Source organism: Lissotriton helveticus, chromosome 8, assembly GCF_964261635.1.
Source record: "Lissotriton helveticus chromosome 8, aLisHel1.1, whole genome shotgun sequence".
Taxonomy (NCBI): domain Eukaryota; kingdom Metazoa; phylum Chordata; class Amphibia; order Caudata; family Salamandridae; genus Lissotriton; species Lissotriton helveticus.
In genome coordinates, this window is record NC_136069.1 from 1,014,794,345 (window position 1) to 1,014,813,893 (window position 19,549).

The following is a 19,549-nucleotide window of genomic DNA, read 5'->3' on the forward strand; positions in this document are numbered from 1 at the left end:
ACCCAGGACCATTCATGGGCACTGTAAGTGCAGTGATACCATTAAGAGTATATGGTGCTGGAATGTTGTCATTATGAACTTCACAGCACCATAATGACTACACTGAAGACTGACAAGTTTGATATCAAACTTCTCAGCACATTAAACCCACACTGATGCCAGTTTGGGATTTAATGTAAAATGCACTACAGAGGGCATCTTAGAGATGCCCCCTGAAACCTAACCTACAATCCACGTCTGGTCTGAGAGGCTGCCTAGGCTGCCACACAGCAGACATGTTGCTGGACCCCTGGGTGGAGAGCCCCCGCTCTCCCGGGCCTGCAACAATGCACATCCTGGGCGAGGTGCTAGGCTTCCTCCCCAGGATGGGCAGGTGGAAGCTTCAACGGCATACCACCTTTGTGAGCTTCTCCAGACCACTTGCTGTACTCAGCAACTGGCCCCCATCGGTTCTGACCCCGACTCTAGCGGGAAGACTGGTGGGAAAACCTATGCTAGGAAAGGGGGTGTGCCAGCCTGTGCCAACTCCACCTCTCAGGTGGGGGAGGTGAAGCACATTCCTCGCTCCGGCCATCTTGAAGATGGGGAGCCCTGCCCAATTAGAGATAGACTCCTGCCCCCTCCCACAGGAGAGGAGCAGGATAGGGGTTGTACTCACCCCAGGACAGAGACCTATTGGTCCCTGTCCTTCCCCTACCTGTAACGCCCCTAAATGTAGTATTTAGGGGCACCCTGAACCTTCCTTCCTCATATCCCGATTTCGAAACAAGAAAGAAGATCAAGAAAAAGAAGACCTGCTGTGCAGCTGCTAACAAGAGGACAACACCAACTGACTTGGCCCCAGCCCTACAGGTCTATTGATCCTTGAACCTGCTCCTGCTAAATCCCGGCGTCTTCTGCGGACAGCAACCACAAGAACCCCGGAGGCCCTGCCTGCCTTGACCCTCTTAGAGACTGGGACTCCCACAAGCAGTTGCTCTGCTCAACCAGCAACCCACCTGATGCCAGCCAGGAACCGCAAATCCATCCCACTCTGCACCCTCCGAGCCCGGCCTGTGCCCGAGTGGCTAAAGACCCTGAGGACGTCCCCCCGGCGATTCTGACCTGGAATCCAGTGCCCAAGGACCCTCCTCGATGACCCAGACAACGCCTGCAGACTCAGAACCAGGGACCCCTCCAACTGCGACAAGCAGAGGGTAAGTTTCCTGACGTCCAAAGACACCCCTGCACCCGGCACCCCTGGCCTCCTGTGCCAAGCTCCAGGGTGCCTACCTACCCTCCAAGATCCCAACTTACCCCTCAGAGTGCTGATCGCTCCAGAAGATCCTCCGTTCCCGAGCCTGCAGCCTTTGTTCCCTTTTCGCGATCTCCATTGAATAACATTGAGCGCCCGATGGCTTAAAAGCACCCTGCACCCAGCCGCCCGAGTGCTCCTGGCAGTACAACCTTTGTCCTGTCGTACTTCCCCCTTTGCCCAGAGCAAGTGACCAGGAGCCCAGCTCCGACAGCCGCGTGGCCTCCTAGCAAGCAGCCACCAACCGAAGGACCCCTGCTTCTCATTGGATAACATTAGGCCTAACTACCTCTGCACCCGGCTGCCCCTGTGGTGCTGAGGGTGTACCAACTGTACCTACCTGACCCTGGGGGAACCCTGAGTCTATGTCCAGAACCTTAACTCTGCCAGTCGAGTACTTACCTAAAAGACGATAACTCACTTTTCTTCCATAGACTAACATTGACTGGTTTCACTTGGAAATTATTTTAAGTGTGGAGTTTTGGAACTTTAAAATATTCATCTAAAATCAGCCAAACAGCGAATTCCGATTTACTCACCTGCTATCCGGAGAGACCTCAGGGCTGCACCTTTTAGCCCTGCACCAACCCTGAAAAGTAATTCTAACCTTACTTACCAGTAACCTGAATTTTCTTTCATAGGAAATCATTGACTGTTTTTCTGTGAAATTTCTTCTGTGTCGATTTTTGCAAACTACAAATATTCTCTAAAAATCGTACCAACTACCAAAACGTAATTACTTACCTGTTTTAGATAGAGGTCCCAGTGCTAAACCTAGGAGTCCAGTACTGGATTACAGAAGTAACGTGAACATACTTTACCTGCAAATTGAATTTCCTTCCATAGGATAACATTGGTAATTTCAACTGAAAAAGTTTCCTAGTGTCAACTTTTAAAATACAATAATATTCCTTAAAAATCACTACTGTAACCAAAACGCTTTTACTTAACTGTTTACAGCTCATGTCCCGGGACTGAATCGAGGATCCAGTCCTGTGGTTAGAAAAGTAATCTACAAAGTAACTAATTGCATTTAACTAGAAACTCCCATTTAAGCTCAATGTTGCATTGTGTTTGAAATTGTGTTACCTACTGCAACAAACTGTAACTATTGCATTCAAAAAGTCTATTGCCTATTTGAAAAGTATTTAACTAGAGTAACTCATCCTGAGAAAGCATATTTTGACACCTTGTTGGTTCTAAAATAAAGCAACTATATCATTTGATACAAAACAATTGGCCTAGAGTTCAGTTCTTGAGAGTGTGAGACCATTTGCTGGCTGAGTGTGTACACACAAATACTTTACACTGTCCTCTGATACTGCCTTACTGCTCGACCAAGCTACCACTTTAGAGGTTTTATATAAATGTTGCCCCTGCCAAACCTCTGGGGACTGGGGACTCTATTCACACTGTACCTTATTTTGGTCCAGCGTATATAGAGCCACTTTCCTACAGTGTCCAATGCAGAATTGGCTAAAAATGTAGCTCTTAGGATTATCAGTGCTATACCCTTACTCCCTATGTTTTGGGCTCTTCCCAGTCACAGGCTCTCGCCTCACCCACACAAGTGAGGTATCATGTTACTCGGGAGACGGAGGGGAACGCTGTGGGGTAGGACATTTGTGCCGGCACAGTGATTCCACCTAAAAATATTTGGAAAATGTGTTTTTTTCATCTAAATGTAAGGTTTGCAGGGGATTCTGGGTAGGAAACCATTAAGGGACCCACGCAAGCCATACCTCGCTGGACTTGCCCGGCTGTTTAGTTTTCAGAAATGTGTGGTTTTGGTAGGTTTCCGGAGATGGCCGCCGAACCCAGGGCCAAAAACCCAGGTGACTCCCCATGCAAAACCAGGTTGTTTTGTGATAGGTCATTTTGATGTCTCCTCAATACGTTTAGGGCCCTTGCCTGCCGTGGGTACTTGACCCACCCACGTGAGTGAGGGATCCTTTTTATTGAGAGACATGGTGTAACGCTGGGTGGTAGGAAAGGTGTGGATCCACGTAGATTTGAGAACTTTCCCACACAGAAATTTCAGAAAAAAGTGATTTTTTCACCTAAATTTAAAGTTTGCAGGGGATTCTGGGTAGGAAAACATTGGGGCACCCATGCAAGCCATACCTCGTGGACTCCCCCGGATATCAAGTTTTCAGAAATGTGTGGGTTTGGTAGGTTTCCCAAGACGGCCGCTGAGCCCGGAGCCAAAACCCCAGGTGACTCCCCTTGCAAAACCAGGTTGTTTAGTGATAGGTAATTTTGATGTCTCCTCAATACGTTTTGGGCCCTTACCTGTCACGGGTACTTGACCCACCCTCGTGAGTGAGGTTTCATTTTTATCGGGAGATCTGGGGGAACGCTGGGTGGTAGGAAATTTGTGGATCCACGTAGATTCCAGAACTTTCCCACACAGACATGTGAGAAAAAAGTGATTTTTTCAGCTAAATTTGAGGTTTGCAGGAAATTCTGGGTAGGAAAGGTTTGGGGGACACACGCAAGCTATACCTCGCTGGACTCTCCTGGGTCACTACTTTTCAGTAATATGTGGGGTTGGTTGGTTTCCCAAGATGACCGCAGAGTCCGGGGCCAAAAGCCCATGTGACTCCTCTTGCAAAACCAGGTTGTTTTGTGATAGGTCATTTTGATGTCTCCTCAATATGTTTTGGGCCCTTGTCTGTCGCTGGTACTTGACCCACCCACGCGAGTGAAGTACCATTTTTATTGGGAGACTTTGGGGAATGCTGGGTGGTAAGAAATTTGTGGATCAACGAAGATTCCAGAACTTTCCCAATCAGAAATGTGAGAGAAAGTGATTTTTCAGCTAAATTTGAAGTTAGCAGGGGATTCTGGGTAGGAAACCGTTGGGGGACCCATGCAAGCCATACCTTGCTGGACTGCCCCGGCGATTTAGTTTTCAGAAATGTTTTGTTTTGGTAGGTTTCCCAAGATGACCACTGAGCCCGGGGCCAAAAACCCAAGTGACTCCCCTGGCAAAACCAGGTTGTTTAGTGATAGGTCAAGTCAAGTCAAGTCAAAGTTAACTTTATTCGGTTAAGTAAAACCATCAAAGTGCAAAAAGCAAAACAAAACCAATCAAAACAACATGCATTAGGTACATAGATATAGACTCATTTGATTTCCCCCAACTTATAACGAAGTGACAGACATCAGATTTTGTAACAAAGAACAATTAAAACAGTTATTACACTTCATAAAATCTTACCCTGTTCAGGGTCATTATCTACAATGGGTTGAGATACACTTCGCAGAATTGCACAACACTTCATGCGAAGAAATAAAACACCCTGACAATCCATGGCGGGGGAAAAAAATACAGCACTCCACTACAAAATAATCAGCCATGGGAATTAAATAAATAAATGAGATAAAATTCAGCCCCTCTTGTTCTTATCCAGTGTCACATGAAGAGAACGTTAACAATAAATAACTAAGTAACATCATTTAAAACAGAGTCCACAGTGTGGTTCACTGGTAACCTATTCTTATGCCTGATTGTTCCTGTTAGAAAACTTGCTACCCCAAAGCACACCACAAGTGACGCTAGCATTTGCAAATTGGATATCTAGCATCCATGCATGCAAATATGAAATGAAATGAAAATTGCACTTATATAGCGCGTATCTACCCGGAGGCCTCGCAGCGCTTATGCCAGCGCTGGCCTAACTTGTTCAAAGTTACAGCCTCTGAGTAGAGGAATAATACATTTCCTGCGTAATGAATTGCAATAAGCACAGAAAAATATTAAATGGAGGGTGTTCTGTTCCAAGAAGTTATCACATGGGCAAGGATTTAATGTTCCTTCTTTAAAATACCTTTCGGAAACGCTAAGAGCCAGGGGACCATATTATGCCTAAATCTTATTAAAACAAACAGATCGTATGGTTTGTTTATATAGGATAAATATGGTTGCAACTTTCTACCCAGGCTCAGTGTGGCAAAACTTCTCACTGTGGGTTTAACCAATTCATTGGCCTCCCTTAATGACATACGTCTATCCAAAAACTGCCGCTTAAAGTCCCTTATTGCACATTTGCGCAATGCTATAGGGCTTGAAAATTAGTCAGGGCTGCCAAGGAATTCCACCAGGACCTTAATATATCGGATTCATGGGATATCTAACACCTTGTCTAAGGAGAGGCAATCTTGGATGATCAATTGGTTGAGATTTGGTGTGGGTTGTGCCCAAATTCTCGGCCAGCACAGTAAAGGGGCAACCGCAATCTGGTCAGAAATAAAACCTGCTCCTAGCTCCTCATGTATGTTAAAAACTGGCATGGAAGCCGGGACTGACCACAATCTGCGCAAAAAAGTAGTTTCGGCCCCCTGGATTTCTCTGGCCTCTATATATCCCCAGATGTCGCTCCCATAAGTCGCCATGGGGAGACACTTGGCATTGTAGATCTTCATGAGTGCCGGGAGTGGTTTAGATCCAATTCTTTTTGCAAAGCCTTGAATATCCCCCGAAGCTCTAGCTAATATGTTCTCTTTGTGTGTGCACTGCGTGGACCACGAACTCTGGTCATTAAAAAGAACCCCCAAGTATGGAAAAGCGGGAACTTTTACTAATTCTAGATTCTTGCAATAGAATTTGACCTTCATTGCCTTTCTTGAGCCTATGGACATAGCATGCGACTTTTTAAAATTAGTAACTAAGTCCAGGGACTCGATAACATCTATAAAACAGTTTAAAAGCGTTTGCAGCCCCCTTGCAGTCCTTGCCACCAGCACCGCATCATCGGCATACAGAAGTGCGGGAATCAATTTAGTGCCAGCTCCAGGGATGTCTTTACAACAAGAGGTCAGGGCGTCCCCAAACTTGTTAATATAGAGTGTGAACAGCAAGGGGGCCAAAATGCACCACTGCCAGACCCTTCTTTTAACTGCCCAAGAATTGGTTAGGCTACCATCTGCCGCTGTTGTATTTTCATGGGTGGCCGCCAAAAAAGAGATCAGGTCAGCATCTAGCCCTATATCTTGGAGGGTCGCCCAGAGTTTTGATCTATTATCAAGGTCAATAACTGAGGTCAGGTCCATAAAGGCCTGATCGAGGTCCCCGTGCTTAACGACTGTGTACTTCCCTATCCCCAAATGAAGGTTGAGGCATTGGCCCAGGGTGCCTTTCCCTTGCCTGAAGTCGTATTGAAGGTCAGAAACTATGCTTGCTTGATCAAGCCAATCAGTTAGGATTGCAAGGACAAATTTCCCCATAATTTTGTCCGCGGAGTCAAGAAGCGAAATAGGCCTATGACAGGCCAGATGGTCTCTGGCTCCCTTCTTAAAGATCGGTATAATAACCACCTTGGCCCAAGACAGGGGAAAACCAGACAGGGTGGCTGCATTAAAAACATGAGTTCGAATTTTAGCCCATAGCTTAGGATCTGTTTTATAGAGATCGGCCGGTACTCCGTCAGGGCCCTAGGTTTTCCCCCCTAATGTTGATATAATCGCCTTAATAACTTCATCCGTTGTAAAAACGAAGGGATATGAAACACGGTCACTACCTACTGTCTGTACAGATGTTCCGGTAATCACATCACTGTATACTTTCCCAAAGTGTTGGATCCACCTCTCAGCAGGAATTAAACAGTCTTTATCGGAGTTTGGTGATTCATCAAGCATTGGGCTATTTACAATGGACCAGAACCTAGTACTATTTGCCAGAACACTGGGCTGACAAAGCTCCTCCCACACCATCTCCCTTAGTTGCTTTTTTCACCTTTCCACTGCAAGTTTGTATGCCCTTCTTGCATTCTTAACCCCTAAGGCTACCCTGGGTTTTTGCTTGAGTTCCTGCATGAGTTCCTTATGGGTACTCATACAGGTTTCGTCAAACCATTTTTTATGTTTTAGGGGCCTTGGTCTATGGGATACAGTTAGATTTGAGGCAACTTGCTTCATGATTCGGTTGAAAGCACCAAGGACTGATAGTGGATGGGAGTCCTGATCTGAGCAAATCCCAAGCTCCTGTGCGCAATCAATATTTAGATTGTCAATAAAGCTGTCAGGGGTGATCATTTCCCACCTTATTCTACGCGCTTGGTCCATGGATGCAATATTAGCATTGGTAAGTTGAACCATAGGTCTCCCTTTGTTAACAGCGTGAATATTAATATCCAATATAAACCGGTTTGGATCACTAAGGCAATTATTTGTTACACTTAATGTGCCTAGTGACGGCAGCAATGAAGATGAGACTAGAATATAATCAATTATACTTTGCCGGCCTTGACCAATGTATGTAGGTACAGGAGGTATCCTGTCTGACTGTGCAGGGCAGATCAAATTATGGGTTGATAAAAAACTTTCTAAAAAGGTTCTGGAGGGGGTATGTTCAAAGTGAGTTAACCCCTGGGGGCCATACTCCTCTTCCAGTCTTACTAAACAATTGGTAGGGCAAACATGAATATTAAAATCACCCAGGACTAATATATTATAATGAGTTTCAGCGCTGTCATCATAGTTAACCAAAAAGGCAGTAAGGGCTCTCAAATGCTCTAGCTCATCACTTGTAGTGAACGAATTATAAACATTTACCACTAGAAGAGTTGGCAGATTCTTCCCTATCAATTCAACTGCCAAAATATATGGGGAACATGAATCTATCAACTTTGCTTTGTATAGCAATTTGAGGTAAACCCAACAGCTTTAGCTCTCCCCATACAGGATGTTAAAGCACATTTACAAAAGGATATAAACCCATCCAGAAAATAGGATTCATTAGCCTCCCATGTTTCCTGAAGTGCTATAATGTTGTGAGTAGCAAGGAAGAGTTCCCAATTGGCATCACCCCTTTTGGCCCTTAGGCCAGCAATATTCCATGATAAAACGTTCATACTGCCTCCATCAGTTAATGATCGGGTAGAGCTAGAGTTTGCAATACCAGGTGAAGGGGGCTGGCACTCCAAAGGAGGAGATATAATCGAAATCAGTGGACTAACCGTGGGGGCATGTATTTCTTCCTCAATCGTTTCCTCCAGATTGTCTAAAACCACAGGTGCTGTATTTCTGACGGGTAGTCAGTCTTGGGTATCTAGTCCAGACAGTACCTCAAACCTATTTGAAACAGGGATGGGGGGGAGCTTTCTCCTTCAATGTTCTCAATAGGGGCTTATAGAAATATCCCAGTGGCAAAGCCCAGATGGAGGTGGCAGACACAGGGCACAAAACCTGTGTCCTTAGAATCATCTGGACAATTGAGGGGTTTCGGAAGTTGACAACCACACAATCCCCCTTGATATTCTTTAGCGACCGTCCCACCCACCCAACTCTGCGCACCATTATGATGTCATTACTCATGGGTACCCTAAAGCCTTTATGTCTAGATAACCAATCTACGGATTTATTACGTCGTTGGGTCCAAAACTCAGATTGGTCTGGTCTGAGCCGGGGAACACCAGCCAAAACCAAGACATAAGGACATGCAGCCAGGGGCAGATCTAAGACATCCCCAGAGGGCTTGGTAATCACAACATTCGACATAGTGGGACCATCTCTGTGATGATTACTAGGTTTCAAGGTGGATTTGGCCTGTTCAACAGATAATGGTCTTGGGGGCCCATGGGCATGGGCGGGTTCTGTTCGTCTGGGCGAAAGAAGGGGGGGAGATACCATTTTTATCGGGAGACCTGAGGTTTTCAGGGGACTCTGGGTAGGAAATCATGGGGGGACCCGCGCAAGCCATACCTCGCTGGTCTCCTCCGGGTGTTTAGATTTCAGAAATGTGGGGGTTTGGTAGGTTTCCCAAGATGGACGCCAAGTACGGGGCCAGCCAAAAACCCAGGTGACTCCTCTTGCAAAACCTGATTGTTTTGTCATAGGTCATTTTGATGTCTCCTCAATACGTATTGGGCCCTTGCCTCTCACGGGTACTTGACCCACCCATGCGAGGGAGGTACCATTTTTATCGGGAGACCTGAGATTTGCAGGGGACTCTGGGTAGAAAAACATTGGGGGACCCACGCAAGCCATACCTCGCTGGTCTCCTCCGGGTGTTTAGTTTTCAGAAATGTGGGAGTTTGGTAGGTTTCCCAAGATGGCCGCCGAGTCCGGGGCCAAAAACCCAGGTGACTCCTCTTGCAAAACCAGATTGTTTTTTGATAGGTCATTTTGATGTCTCCTCAATATGTTTTGGGCCCTTGCCTGTCACGGGTACTTGACCCACCCACTTGAGTGAGGTTTAATTTTTATCGGGAGACCAGGGGGAACCTTGGGTAGTAGGACATTTATGGATCCATGTAGATTCCAGAACTTTCCCACACAGAAATGTGAGAAAAAACTGATTTTTTCAGCTAAATTTGAGGTTTGCAGGATACCATACCTCGCTGGACTCTCCGGGTGTCTAGTTTTCGGAAATGTGTGGGCTTGGTAGGTTTCCCAAGATGACCACGGAGCCCGGGCCAAAAATTTAGATAACTCCCCATGCAAAACCAGGTTGCTTTGTGATAGGTCATTTTGATGTCTCCTCAAGACATTTCGGGCCCTTGCCTGTTGGTGGTACTTGACCCACACACCTGAGTAAAGTACCATTTGTATCAGGAGACCTGTGGGAACGCTGGGTGGTAGGAAATTTGTGGATCCACGTAGATTCTAGAACTTTCCCGCACAGAAATCTGAAAAAAAGTGATATTTTCAGCTAAATTTGAGGTTTGCAGGGGATTCTGGATAGGAAAACGCAAGAAACCCACGCAAGCTGAACTCCCCTGGGTGTCTAGTTTTCAGAAATGTGTGGGATTGGCAGGTGTCCCAACATGGCCGTCGAGTCCGGGGCCAAAAACCCAGGTAACTTCTCTTGCAAATGCATGGTGAGCAAAAAAACGATAGGCCCAGATGTCTGTACTGGGGTGAATGTATGACATTGTTCTGCATTCTGTCCATCAATTGTTGTTTTTGCATTTGTCACCCCGAGTGAGATTGGTATGCCCAGACGTGGGTCTCGTGCTTTTCATGCCACTGGAGTCAAGCCATCCTAGCTGATGAGGGCTGAAAGCCTGAAACTGGTCTTAGGATGCTTCTTTCCAGTCCAAAGAGGACCAGGCCTGGCAGTTCGGGCTGGACTGTTCCCATTGGGCGCAGGATCAACACTGATTTGCATATGGCTGGGTCCAAACATGAATGGCATGGTGAGCAAAAAACAATGGATTTAGGCCCAGATCTCTGTACTGGGGTGAATGTATGACATTGTTCTGAATTCTGTCCATCAATTGCTGTTTTTGCATTGTTCACTCCTCCTGCAAACCCAGGTTGTTTTGTGATATGTCATTTTGATGTCTCCTCAATAAGTTTTGGGCCCTTGCCTGTCGCTGGTACTTGACCCACCCACGCAAGTGAGGCATCATTTTTATCGGGAAACCTGGAGGAACGCTAGATGATAGGAAATTTGTGAATCCACGTAGATTCCTTAACTTTCCCATACCGAAATTTGTGAAAAAAGTGATTTTTGCAGGGGATTCTGGGTGGGAAAACTTTGGGGCACCCAGGAAAGCCATACCTCGTTGGACTGCTCCGGTTGTTTAGCTTTCAGAAATGTGTGGGTTTAGTAGGTTTCCCAAGATGGCCGCCAAGCACCGGGCCAAAATCCCAGGTGACTCCCCTTGCAAAAGCAGGTTGTTTTGTGATAGGTCATATTGATGTCTCCTCAATAAGTTTTGGGCACTTATCTGTCACGGGTACTTGACCCACCCATGCGAGGAAGTTACCATTTTTATCGGGAGACCTGGGGGAATGCTGGGTGGTAGGAAATTTGTGTAAGCCCAGTGATCCTACAACTTTCCCACACTGAAATTCGAGAAAAAAAATGATTTTTTTCCTCAAAATTTGAAGTTTGCAGGGGATTCTGGGTATTGAAACATTGGGGGATCCATGCAAGCCATACCTTCCTGGACTCCCCTGGGTCTCTAGTTTTCAGAAATGTGTGGGGTTGGTAGGTTTCCCTAGATAGCCACCAAGCCTGGGACCAATTTTCCTATATTCATCTGTTAGTTAAAGAAACCTTGAAGTGTAGTGTAGCTCCTATTTTCCCAATAGGCTCTGCGCATTGGAATAGTACCTACAGCAGTAAAGGCCTAGGCCAGACGTTAACTAGGTCTACTACTGTCGATACTAGACTTAATTTTTGGGTTTGCCAGCTAAGCTCAGAGTTCGCTAGAAACTTTCTCGAATGTTCAAGGAAGGATTAACTTCCCTGATTAGACAAGAAGGGATTTAGTTTCTGACAACCATAGAACATGACAACTTTGCTCTCCCCTAATCAAGAGTCAATCTCAAGAGTCGTGTGAGCACAAAGCAATTATTTTACTCAGTCAGTACGTGCATTCTTAGTCTCATCAGAATGTAGAGAAAAGGAGGAGACGGGCGTGTTCAATAAAAAGGTGTTATTTATTGATCAGTCTCTTTTCTCGTACAAGAGAAATGGATCGATATTATTGCAATACTTATAGTTAAGTAAAGTGCATACATTAAAAGCAATAGTATAAAATAATACTGTAAAAACATTGATATGGTTTCTGAGCCATATGATGTTTAAAATGATTAAAATATATTTACATACACATATACATTTGACTAAACGTACTCAACTGGTGTTTCTAAATACGCCTACCCCGTGTACCTGACCTAAGTCTAATGCGTGGGCGGGAATAGAAAGTTACAGTTTAAGTTAAGTTTGTTTTTGCCAAGTGAATAACTAAAGAATTCTCTGTGAGGGGTTATTCAGTTCTGTACCTGGAATTTAGGATGGATGAGGAATGGTATCTCTTTCTCTGCTCTCGATATTCCAGGCTGCCTGCGAGGGCTACCCGGAAGCGCCGGTGCTGGGTCTCTCGGCTTGAGATAGCAGCGCGTCTCTCAGCGCGTCAGGAAGGCGGGGCTGCTGCCAGCGGGGTCTGCTTCTGCTCTCAGCTTCGGCAAGTATGGCTGCTCCGTCTTGTCACCACGCGTGTGTTTGCATAGGGCAAGGTCGGCAATATTTATACCTTAAAGGTGCCGAGATTGACGTAAGGATGGACATAGGTACGTCAATAAAGATGTCATACGACTTGCTCGTTAGCACATTCTTTACTAAAGTTCTCTGTGAAATCAAAACAATGGCCGCACGGATTATCCAGGTTGTCATAGGTTTGATTTGTTATGAGAACGTCGTATGCCTTATCAGGGGCTGGAGGAATGTCGCTTGTCTAATTAGATCTCAAGCGTTATGACCTAATCAGATAACACGTTCCTGTGCCGTAGTGTGACTGCGCCAGATAACGGTATCTGCATCATGGGGGATTTCTTGCCTCATGGGCTGACTGTTAGTTAACTTGATAGTTAGTTTAACCAGAATAGGGTCAGGAATAGGGGGACTGATTCAGAACCTATAGAAATACACGACACCCACTCCACGCTAACTATGGTCATATCTACTAATCTATGCATAGTATAACATAGTACAACATACTATAGAGTATAGTGTATACCTTACCACCCCAAAATACATAAATGCATTTCGAAATTTTCAAATATACTGAAAAATTTTCAGTCATATATATTGTATGCACTTCAGCTATGAATTAAATGCAAAAGTAAACACGCATTTTTATGCATTATTGCTTATTGGTATATGAGAAATACACATGAAATGGCTCTTAATATTGCTATACAGAAAGGAAGTTCGAGACCATTTCATCACATAATAAAATATTTGTGAACATCCCAGCGGGCAGCTAAAGTCTATAAAGTATCTAAAAATAGAAATTTTAGTTCAATAGGAATAGTTTCTTACATTAAGCAGAAGATCAGTGTCCCGGGAAAAAATATGTAGAAAAATATTTTTAAGGGGCTTGCTGAAAAAAATTGCTGTCTGTGAACTGGAGTGAAATTGTTCATGTGACTTTATTTTTAAAGTTGAAGGCCGAATTCAGGGAACGCCGTGTGCGAGTTTACTCAAAAGTCTCTATTTCTGTTCTGGAGAGAACATCATATCATTCAGGCTTTCGAAAAAACTGTCAACAGCTTCATGGGAAAGTTCCACTAAGTCGGAAATAGGGGTAACCATGCATTCGTGCGCATGATTGTCTCCATTGACATTCTGATTTGCATTGCTGACAGAAGGTCGTACCTGTTCGATGCTGCTTTCATCTTGAACTTCACTACTCTTCAATCGTAGTGGTGAAGATTCCAGGAATGCCGTCATCAGGATTGGCAGCCTTTGAGGGCAGCACAAAGCGTGAACCTTGGTAGGAACCAACAGTGTATCTGCATCCACTGGCGCATCCGATTGTAGCGTCAGACAGGTGTCTAACACGCATTCTTCTCCGCATAGCAGACACCTTAGTACAGGTAAAACACACCTTTGCCACATTGGTCGAAATGATAGAAACCAAGTCATGTTTAGGTCTCTAAGCCGGGAGAGTCCCAGGATTTTTGATATCCGGTCCCGGTATCCAATGGCTAGGATCGTATCTTCCATTGTCGCGAGAGTTTGATCTGTGACATGGGTTGCCATAACGAAAAATAAGGACTAGGAATAGGATTCCTGCAATTAGTCCCAGGATCAGGGGAAGTCCGCCAAAAATCGAATGGACGAAATCTGGAAAAATACCCAGTATGGCTTTGAATGGTGTTAATGCCATCGAAAATACTGTCTTAAATACCTTTGAGACCCCAGTGGTATCAGAAATATTTAAGATTTCGCTCAGGATTTCCGCGAAATGTACGGGGGAATTAGTTGATAATAATGTATGTATCTCTGCAGTCGTCCTTGCGACTTGTAGATCATACGTTTCTTTTGATGACGTGAGCCGTGTAGGCGTCTGAAGAAGCACTGTTTTCATTCTGCTTAAAGTGTCTATTCGAATAGAAGTAATTTTCAAACTGGGCCATGCCCTTGCCTCCCTGTCTGGAAAGGAGCTGGGGAACAAAGAACGTCCACAGCACTTGACCTTCGCCGTTGTAGTTACTAGATAAGGAGTCCCGGGCATAAGACTACAACATCTGCGGTCTACAATAAGAATGTAACTCCCATTATAGAGTCTTTGAAAGAATGGTTCTATTTCAGTTGCAGGTGCGCCTTGCTGGTGACATGAAAGGTTGTATGAATTCCCTTCACAGGCTCCGTGTAAACTAATTCCGTTACACAGAAGCGTGCCGCTTAGTGACATAGCACAATTGTTGCCACTAAGAAACACTTTCTGTCCTTTATTACTGACACATGCATGTGAATAGGGCAGGTTCCAAGTTGTTTTAAGGTACCCCTTTCCCAATTTCTCGTACATGCCAGCCTGTATATATTTTTGGCAGTATTGAAACCTGAAGGTTGAGATTGGAATATTTATTATTCCGTGGATTATCCATTCACTGACAGGTCGTTCTGACATTGTCAACGGTAATCTTTCTAGTTTTTCAATGCTCAAGATTGTATAATCAGCACCCTTTTGCGCCATACCGATTTGTCTATCAGTAAGGTTAAAGATTTGGAATAGTGACGTTGTGTTGATTAAACGCCAAGGCACATAGCCTGAACGCAGATTTTGCAACGTCCAGCCAAGCTGTACAATGGAACGCAATTGTGACTGACCATGTTGTAATAACAGTAAGTCTTGCGATAATATATCGATTGCTGAAGACACAATGCTGTCCAATGAAAAAATTCTGGAGGACAGAGTCATTAACCCATTGTCCACGACAGAAAGTGATTTTTCCAAATTAATACGGTCAATTTCCCGTATTCTTTCTGCTGTCTCAATTTGAGTTACCTTCCAGGCCTCATTGTATGCTGCATATACAGAGGCTGCTATGAAACGCTTTTGACGCTGTTTGCGTGGTCCCATTATGAAATCACGCAAGTCAGCACCATCAGTAAGTAAAGTTAGGTGTTGCTTAATTTCAGGCAGTGTGGAAGTTTGAAGCCATTGAAGGCATAATTTGCCCACACTGTAGGTTGTTATTATCCCTGGGTGATGTCTTTGGGGATATCTAGGGTCTGGCCTGGTCATTTTGAAACCCTGTGTTTTATTCAGGAATCTATCTTGACAGTTATTTGTATCTGTAGGCCAGATCAACCATTGTTTCCAATCAGGATGTGTTCTGTTTTGGTTTAAAATATGGTTTACGTCTATCTCTCCATCTGTATCAGAGCTATTGCTAAACATTATTGGCTTTGGAATAGACGGGTTATTTAAATCTTTGATTTTGGCTAAGCCAAGACAGGTGGTTTGTTGAACAGTGTCATTTAAAAATATCATTTGTTCTGGGATCATGCAGGCTCTAAACAAAGCTTCTAAACCCTGTACTTGCCATTCTTTTGTACCCCAAACACTTTTCAAATCAACATTTTTGTCCCAATAATCAAATCCAAAAGTATTCATTTTTTCAAAGAATGAATCTGAATATATCAATTTTGTGTTGGTTATCATGGTTTTCATCCCTGTCTTGTTTGACAATTTAAAATAAAATGTTTCAGCATTACTTATGTTAAAACCTGAAAAATATGAATATTTGTCATAAACGGTTCTAGAGCTCCCTTTTGGAGGTGTAGCACAATGTTCCCATTGATTATAATTTAAAACATTTCTAGGTTGTGCAGATTTATGCAAGAAATGGTTACCATAATGGTTATAGCAATACATACTATCATAATTTGTAGAACCTTGCAAATAATCATGTTTTGTAAATTTAGCAGACATTACTAAGTCAGACATCATGTTGTTAATACTTTCGAAGTCCCAATCATCAGCAAATGAGTTTGGTTTTGCAAAGTCACTCAAAGAGATCTTGATTTGGTGTGGATACTTAAGGATCTCGACCGGACCATAAATTTCATAGTCAGTGTTGTCCCAGGCTACCCCACCAGGTATAGGATTGGCTGTGAAGTTGGCTGAAGAAAGTTCTCTTTTCTCGACGTGTGAAGATGTGTGTGGTTTGAGGACCAAGTTGATGTTCTGACTTGCTGTGTCCATTTTAGCATATTTTCCCTCAATGAAGCGTCCCAAAGTAAATACCATGATGAGCCAAAGTATGAGGATAAATGCACCAAAACCCACCCAAAATTCAATCCATGGAGAAACCAGATATGTTTCTATCAGTTGTTTCAAAACTTCCTTAGCTTTGTCTTTAAAGGATTTTGATGATGGCTGTGTCTTTGATTCACTGAAGCCGTCAGAGGAATCATCGAAGTTGATGAAGTACCCGGATGCAGTTCTGTCAATTGTTCCAATTGCTTCAGGATTTTTGTTTCTTGCATTGTCACTTGGTACTTCATTGTAGATTGGTGTGTCTCTGCTAAATGTTTTTATTTGGGTTTTCAGAGGTCTTAGTTCTATTGCATTGTTGCATAGTCCTTGTGGTTCTTCTGTAGGCGATTCAAAAGTGATGAGCCTCTTTGTTAGGACCTCTGTACTGGTAGCAAACCTTGGTGTTCTGCTACTCATTGGGAGTCCACTTGGCCTACTGTTTGTTATCGGCCACATGTTGTGGTTTTACCAGGTCGATGGATACAACTCGGTTCTCCTTTTTTCCAGCAAGTGGCGGTAGTACAACTGATCTTGTCCCGTTGACAGACAAGACAGGAACTGCTTTTCTGTAAGAAGGCCCAAATTCCTTCTTTACCGCGATCTTCTCCCTGACTAGATCCCCGACTTTTGGAATCCAGACAGGTCTTGCTGGGACAGGTGGTGATTCTTCAGTGGTTGTTGGCTGTTGTTTCAACTGTATGTTGCTCAGGTCTTTTCTTGTTTTGTTTAAGTCCTGCAAAATAGCCAAACGGTCTTTGACATCAAAGGTTTTTTCTATTACCACTGAAGTCTGACTATCAAGGTCAGAGATCAACATCCTAGTTCCGAATAATAATTCGTACGGACTGAATCCCTTCAGAGAATTTCTTGGCAAGTTATTTAGACTACGTTGGACACTTATTAGATGTTTGACCCACCCAGCTCCCGAACCTAATACCTTTGCCGTTATAGATTGCTTTATGTCACGGTTTTTTCTTTCAACAATTCCGTTCCCCTCAGGGTGAAATGGACAAGAGTACCGCAATTGCACGCCCATGCTGACCATGGCCTCCTTATAAGCCCGAGAGCTAAAAGCAGGACCATTGTCCGAATGCAGAATGCCAATTGCGTATGTGCCGATGAAGACCCGCAAATCTTTTATAACAGTTCTGGCGTCAGCCGTTCGCTGGGGCCACAGCCATATGAATCTCGTGCATGAGTCCACTGCGACCAAGATATATTTATAGTTACCATCCCTTTGTAAGGGACCGCAGTGGTCTAGATAAACACAGGCTAATGGTTTATCCGAGATTAGAAGGGGCGTCTGTGCTGGACGTTTCACAGTTGATACTTTCATTTTTTGACATATTTCACATGCTAGAACATAGTTCCTTGTTTGTCTTCTCATTTGTGGCCACCAGTATCTCTGTTTTAATAATGATACAGTGGCTGAGACGCCAGCATGGGTAGAAGCAAGCCCTTCGTGTGCCGCTATTATTAGTCCTAATCTATGTTCCATGTTTGGAATTGCCCTATCCCCCACTCCAGGGATTTGAGCAAAAGGAACATTGTTTTCATCAGTTATGTATGAGTATTTTACTGGAAAGCCTTTAGGGAGTGGTTCTATCGAATCCTTTTCTGAAGCGCTGACAGCTTGTAATATTTCGCTGTCTATTTTTGTTTTTGACCGGGTGACGGCAGCTACGGAAGCCGTTTGCACAGCTGCCTTCGCGGCCTCATCAGCCAATGAATTCCCTGCAACGTGAACGCCATCACGTTGATGACTCAGTGTATGTATCACGTGAGTCTTTGGTAGTTCTTTTTGTAAAAGAGCTACTTGTTCCCATAGCATTTTATGCTTGATTGTGCCACCTTTCGCATCCTTGAAACCGTTTTGAAGCCAGATCTGCAAGTATTCATTATAAGATTGAACGCAATAATACGAATCGCACACTATGAGTGTGGGGAATTCTCGATCGGTATTTTCAAGCGCCATCTTGAATGCTAGTAGTTCAGCTCGCTGAGCTGTGCAATCTCCTAGAGATTGGGTTTTAGTGAGGGTTGGTTTAAATTTCCCTTCGTGCCAACGACCTTTAACAATCGCGCACGCAGCACTGTAAGCTTGTTTACCCCCTACTGCGGGTTGTGCTGATCCGTCTGTATATATTATACAGCCGTATTGGTCTAGAGGCAGAATTTCGGTTGGCGGAGGACATTCAAATTCATATTGGAGAAATTCTTGTGTTTTTAAGTAAGGATCAAATTCGTACACCACGTCTGTTGCAGCAAGAGAGTTAGCCCATTGTATCCATCTCGGATGGAGTGCTTTAGCATTTGGAATGCTTGCCTTTGTTACCGCCTCTAAGGCTGGTATTGGTGTCACGATTATTATTCGTTTACCTTGTGCCAGGGCTCGTTCTTTTGCTATAGCTGTCTGTGTTGCTGTAAGAATTTTTTCCGTTGGGCTAAATTTCATTTCAGCCTTAGTGTACAAGTGTGATTTAAATGCAATTGGTACCTTCTCTCCCTCATTAGAGGTCAGGTATGTGAATCCGCATCTCCCTGGGATGACTCGGATCACAAGGTTGCGTGTGTTATCACGTGTTTCTAATTTTGTTTTAATTAGCATGTCTGTTTGTAAGGATCTCAAAATTTCTGTGTGTGTTTGAGTCCAATTGGATCTTTTAAAGTCTGGTTTAATTAGATCATAAAGGGGCTTTACCCTTTCTGCGTAATTTGCAATGTATGTTCTTCCGAAATTTAGGAAACCTAGAATTGACTGTAGGTTTTTTAGTGTTTTAGGAGCTTGGATTACGGCACATTTCTCTAGGAAATTGTCTGCCAGGCTTTTACCTTCACTTGATAACTCATATCCTAAGAATAGGACTGTCAGATGGGCAATTCTGGATTTTTTGAAGTTGAATTTGTAACCCTCTGCAGCGAACCCAAGTATTATGGTGTTCACCCTTTTCAAGTGAGTCTCCAAGTCATCATCTGTTAAGTAAATGTCATCAACATAAGATAATGCTTCATCATCATATAGTTGTAGTAATTCTGTTACTCTCGCTGAGAATACCCCCGGGCTGTTCTTGTACCCCTGGGCTAACCGACAGAATTGTTTTTGAGTGCCATTTACTGAGAATGCAGTTAAATATCTGCTTTCTGGTGCTATATTTTGACAAAAGAATCCATTGGAGATGTCCAAGGTAGTTTTGTATTTTTTGCGCACTATGTTATTCATTAGTGCAGCACTGTGTGAGTTCAGCAC

General features: G+C 43.9%; 1 protein-coding gene across 1 annotated transcript in view; it reads left to right on the top strand.

The window, feature by feature from the left end:
- SMPX (small muscle protein X-linked) overlaps positions 1 to 19,549 on the top strand; it is a 307,426-nt gene that overhangs the window by 107,680 nt on the left and 180,197 nt on the right. The window lies entirely within an intron of this gene.